Genomic DNA, 6,367 nt, shown 5'->3' with positions numbered 1-6,367 from the left:
GAAGTGCGCTCTTTTTTTTGATGGATTTGGTATGAGCGGGTGCCGTCGCAACACACGTTTTAGTCGCCGGTGATCACGCATGTATTTCGTGGTCCGTTTATACATTGCCTGCCATTGTAACCGGCCGGGTCTAGCTAAGTGGGCGATCCCCGTGCGGCTCTGCGCGCACGAAACTGCAGCTCGCTAGCTTGTGCCAGGACGTCGGGAGCCATCGGCAACAGCTTAACTGTCGGTCACTCCGCCACCTCCACCGACGCGACGCAGACGTACCCGCGCCGACGCCGTGGAGCGCGGCACGTGTAGGACTCTGGTTGCCCATCAGCTCGGCCGCACCTGCGCAGGCGCGGCACGGCTGCTCTGTACACACCTCTAATCAGCAATAAAGGTCCCAAAGTTTCGCTCATATTTTCTACATTACCTATTTTTTTCGGATGCGCTAAAACTCAGTTACCGAAGTCTCAGTCGAGTCATTTTGTACGTGTATATATATACAAGTCGCTCGTACAAGTTGCTGGCACGGGTAGTGCCGTTTCTACTTTTTTTTAAGACAATCTCGCGAAATCTTTATTTAACTCGTCACAATGTTTACAGGGACGAAAGTAAGATCACCGGGGTTACCTAGCCAGACATGACGGCCAACCCTTAGTGAGAGAGCATGTTTCGTTAAATTGTGAGCCTCGGTATTCGAGCTCCTAAATTCATGACTAAAAAAGCAACTAGTAAAAAAGCTAGAATGATCTAAAATTTCTCGGATAATTGCGCCGTACACTGCCGCACTCTTCTGCTTGATATCATCGATAACAATCTTGCAATCTGAAGCAACGTAAATTCTTTGCTCGTAGAGGTCATCTGCAAGGGCCAGCGCTTCTCGGACTGCAAAGGCTTCAAGCGTTGTAGGGTCTGATATTCCCACAAGGGTAATTGCTGAAGATCCAATATAATTCCCTGCTTGGTCCCTACACACAGCAGCCACGGCTGCTAATGACGTATTCCTCCGTAGAGCAGCATCAACATTTATTTTAACTGTGCCTTGGGGCGGGGCAATCCAATGGTTCGGCCTTGCATTAGTATTAACGCATGTGGACGCTGTTGGCTTTTGAAGCACTTGGAGCTCGGATATGAATTTTTTTAATAAAACCATCAGTATGGAATTGCAAAGCCTTCCTCCTTGAACTCCAAATTGCCCATAAAGTAAGAGCCATCCAGGTGAACTCTGCATGCGATAACATATCCTGCATGTTAAATAACCAGTCCTTGGCCTTTGGGTTCATGTCCACACACATTTTCTCCACTAGCATCTCCGAAGACAGTGCCCGCACACTGCGAGACATCGCGCACTCAAGTAAACCGTGGCGCCACGAGTCCGCAGCGCCGCAAAAAGGGCACGCTGGAGACTCCGCCATGTTGCGATGATGAAGAAGCTCACATGTCGGTACAGACTCCCGGGCAAGACGCCAGAGAAAAACTCGGATTTTATTCGGTACCTGTGTTCGCCATAAGGATGCCCACCCATTGTTGTGATGCTCATTACTTGACGTGCCAACACTCTCAAACATCCACCCTTCTCTATTTAATTTGGTGTTTTGTATCATTTTGTAAGCCGACCGAACAGTGAAATTGCCTCGTATTTCCTTGTCCCAAGCCCAAAAATCATCCACCCTCCTCAGGCAAAGAGGTATTTTGAGTATCGCCTCCGCATCAATAGGTCTAAAAATAGATCGAATTAAACTCTCCCTCCATGAAGATGTGGTCGGCTCTATTAGATCAGATACATATATCGGTGGATCCACCACAAGGGATGTGATAGGCCTAAGTATGTCTCCCCTCGGAATCCAGTTATGTTCCCATATGAGTGTGCTTTTCCGGTACCTATCCTCCTGATGACTCCCTGCTGCATTATGTCCCTGCCATCAATGATTGCTCGCCAAATTTGTGATGGGTGAGTACCCAACTCAACTTGCAAAATCCCACACTCCGGATAATAAGCTGCTTTCAAAATCCTCCCGCTCAACGGATCTGGGCTATTTAGAAGTCTCCATGCTTGCCGGGCCAAAAGGGCCAAATTGAATATTTCAAGATCACGGAAACCAAGGCCGCCCATAGATTTTGGCCTTGTCATGATATCCCATGCCACTCAGGCCGGTTTCCTCTTCCCTTGCTTGCTACCCCACCAGAACTGCCGAATAATTGACGTGACATTCTCACACAAGTCTCTAGGGAGTCTAAAACATGCCATGGAATAGACAGGAATTGATTGGGCGACTGACTTAATTAACACTTCTTTACCTGCAGCAGACAACAACTTCTCCATCCATCCTTTCACCTTTTCCCAGACACGATCTCTGAGATATCTAAAAGTACCGTTTTTGGAGTGTCCTACATCAGTTGGCATACCCAAATACCTATCACTCAGAGATTCATTCTGAACATTTAGAGCATCTTTAACATTATTGCGCACCTGCTGGGGACAACCTTTGCTAAAGAAAATAGAAGACTTCTCATTATTTACTCGCTGTCCGGAAGCACTGCAATAAATATTCAGCAGGTTTGATACCGCATTTGCACCCTCAACACTCGCCTTGAAAAGCAGCAGGCTGTCATCTGCAAACAAAAGATGGTTCACAGCTGGAGCTGTAGGAGCCACCTTGATACCGCCAAGTACTGATGACTGAGAACAAGATTTTAAAAGGCACGAGAGACCCTCCGCTGCAATCAAAAACAAGTAAGGGGAAATTGGATCTCCCTGTCGAATTCCTCTAGTAGGCCTGAACTGGTCAAGTTTTTCTCCATTGAATAGAATAGAGAAAGATACCGACGTCACCATGTTCATCACTATTTCTATCCAGGCATTAGCAAAGCCTAGCTTCTCCATAATGGCCCTCAGGTACTCCCACTCCAAACGATCATAAGCTTTCATCATATCGAGCTTTAGAGCACAAGAGCTGTTTGACTTTGCCTTGGACCGCTTCATAAAATGCAGACATTCATAGGCACAAATAATGTTATCAGTTATAAGTCTGCCTGGCACAAACGCAGACTGCTCCTCAGAGATGATATCTGGCAGAATCAACTTCAGTCTATTTGCAACAACTTTTGAGGCAAGCTTGTATAACACGTTGCAGAGACTAATCAGTCTAAATTGCGACAGAAAGGTTGGATTCATTACCTTTGGTATTAAAAACAAAACTGTATCATTTATACTTTCTGCACTCTCTTCTCCCCTAACAATTCTCAGTACTGCCTTCGTGATCTCTTCTCCGCAGATAGACCAATGTCGTTGGTAAAAGTGCGCTGGGAAACCGTCTGGACCAGGCGCTTTAGTTGGGAACATTTGGAAAAGAGCAGTTTTTACCTCATCACTAGAATATGGTGAGCATAAGATATCATTCATCCCAGCCGTGACTTTGGTGGGTACATGTTGTAGCACATCATCAAGGCCGGTGACTCCCTCAGATGTGTATAGTTGCTGATAAAACTCATTCACCATGTCTTTCAAAGTGGCCGGGTCGTCAATCTGCACGCCAAGTGAATTTGTTAGCGCTTTTATCAAGTTTTTTCTCCTGCGCATACTCGCCCGAAGGTGAAAAAACTTAAGAGTTTTTATCTCCAGCTGCTAGCCACTCGATCCTTGAACGTTGTCTCCACATAAGCTCCTCTCGGTGATAAAGCTCCACAAGCTTGTCGTTAATTTTCATCTTGGCGTGTGACGGGCCGACTCTCTGAGGATCACTCCTGAGGCGTTCTAGCTCAAGCTTCAACGTTTTTATTTCCTTCCGGACGCTACCAAATGTATCACTGTTCCATCTTGACAAATTCCTAGCTAGGTCTGCAAGCTTCCGTCGAACCTCCTCCACTGTGTCCCCCGAGTGTATATTATTCCAGCGATCCAGGATGGTGTCTTGCCATGTCACATGAGTCTCCCACATAGTCTCATACCTGAAGGTCCGGTTTTTCTTTGCTCTGTCCTGCTCATTTATTTCCAAGAAAATAGGGCAATGATCCGAGGTGGCCGCCGTAAGATGCGAGAGACTCGCTAGGGGAAACTGGGCTGACCACTCAGCCGAGCCAAGAGCTCTATCCAAACGCACACGCGTGAAAGTGCCTCCAACAACTTTTTTCTCAAAAGTCCAGAAACGCCCTTTGTAGCCTAAATCCATCAACATGCAAACATCAAGTGTGTCACGAAAACCTTGAATTTGAGCATTACTTCGCTGACCTACTCCCTCGTGCTCATCCGGACGAAGAACTTCATTGAAGTCTCCAATGCAAAACCATGGGAGAGTGCTTGTACTGCTTATGTTTTTTAACACGGTCCATGTCTGATGGCGGAGGTGAGTCTGGGCCTCTCCATACACACAAGTGAGTCTCCATGGGTCCTTTCCTGGATCAAGTACCGAGCAATCTATATGATACACCGAGTAGCCCAAAATATCAATTTTTGTTAGATTGTTCCAGAAGATACCTATATCTCCGCTTCTCCCTTGGCTATCTATAGCATAACTGTTATCATATCCCAGAGTTCCTGCAAGAGCTTCAACCCTACTTCTCTCTATTTGAGTTTCCACGATACAGAGTATAGGGTGGGCAAATTTCTTCGCGAGCTCGCGAGTTCATGAACTGTCGCCGCGTTGCCCACGCCACGACAGTTCCAACATATAGTATTCATTGCGCTCGGCGACCCTCTGGGTCGGAGGACGCCGCTCTTGCTCCTGTGGGTTTGGGTGGTGCCGAGCACCTCGGCAGTTTTTCTGTAGCTATTGATGTCTTCGGCCTCTTCAGATCCTGCTTGGAGCTGGGACTTGGTGGCAGTGGAGGCGTTGGTTGCAGAAGTGTGGCCTTCCCCGGCAAAGTTGCTGCAGGTGCCACCTGCGCCGTGGGGACTTGCATCGGTGTTGTATCAGTATGTTCCTGTGTCCGTTTTCTGCTAGCATCTGCCTCTGTCATAGCTTCATCACGGTATTCTACAGTGTAGCCACGTCCAATACCTTGTATGTTGCCTCTACTTCGAGCTGAACCGCGTCCGCGGCCACCTCCAGGATCACCTTCTGTTATCACAGACCAAGATAACTGCAGCAGTACATGGAAGTCACCATCGAAAGCTAACAACAAGCAGCCCCAACCTTGGTGCACACCATGATCGGGAGGTTTTCCTCCTAGGATCAGCTCGTTCCAACCTGCTAGATGATCTCCATCCGGAAAAACAATATGCATGTTCCCGCCAGCATCGCTGGTCTCCATTGTTGGATCTCTTGCCCGATGAGAAACTTTCGCCGGGCGGGTAAACCCTAACTCCTCGCCTCCAGAAACCGGACAGGACCGAGGCCAAGGGGCGATCGGAGAAAGCCCCGGCATCACGAGGCTGTCGGCCCGAGAATAACGAGGTAGGGGAGAAACTTTCTCAAGGACGCCTTGTCCTTTTTCTTTTCTTCACTCTGGGCCTTAGATACGTGTTGGTTTCTGCTTATTTTTTTTCTTGTCTAGTGAATCTCACTTTTTAAACCTGTGTTCGCCTTGTGTTTTTTTTTAATTTCTGTTCTATTTGGGGTGAGCTGTTTTTTCATTGCTAAAAAAGCTTTTATTTTCACATTTTCTTGTTTCTTTTCTATTTACTTGTGTGTTCTATTTTTTGTTTGTCTTTTATCTTTTTAATTTTTCCCCTTTCTAACAATGTGATTCTTGCTAGCTTTCTTATTTTCGGATTTGTTAATTCTCAATTAGTCAAATCTCAGTTGATTCGGTAGCTATAAGATCTTGACACAAAGATTCATATATTGTATCATTTTTCCTGTTTTGTTGAAGTTGACGTGCGGATGTGCCGTACGCAATGGATGGTAGTTTTTTTTTGTGGGCAAGTGATCAATATGCTAGGCCTCTCTCGTGGCCTATGCTTTTTGTCCTTCTTTTCTATTTGCGGCCCTGTGTAGTTGTGAGGGATGCACACGGGCCTTTTACGAGCGCCAATTTTTACTTAAGCATCTAAAATTGGTATTGTTTATTTCTATTCTTTTTGTTTTTTTGTCCGGCATCTCTATTTTTATTTTAATGATTTTTCCTGGTTTTTAGTTTCCGCCTTTTGTTTTATCTTCCCTCTCTTTTCAGGAAATATAGAATAACAATATATCTTTAACTTTTTTATTATGCATTACCCTTTTTTCAAATTAAAATGTGTTCTAATTTTTGTCTTTCTGCTGCATCATTCTATTCTTTCTATTTTTTTATTTCTTTTAAAGTTATAATTGTAATTTGTCTAGTTGACTAAAGCATTACTAAGCAAGTTTTAAGTGTGGAAGAAGTATGAAAGTAGTGGATCATGGTATTGCTCCACCTTTTCCCCCTTTTCCTCCTAACGTGGTTTTTTCTCAGAGAC

This window comes from Triticum dicoccoides, chromosome 7A, assembly GCF_002162155.2.
Source record: "Triticum dicoccoides isolate Atlit2015 ecotype Zavitan chromosome 7A, WEW_v2.0, whole genome shotgun sequence".
Classification (NCBI taxonomy): domain Eukaryota; kingdom Viridiplantae; phylum Streptophyta; class Magnoliopsida; order Poales; family Poaceae; genus Triticum; species Triticum dicoccoides.
The sequence above is the reverse complement of the archived record's forward strand: the minus strand, read 5'-3'. Positions refer to the sequence as shown.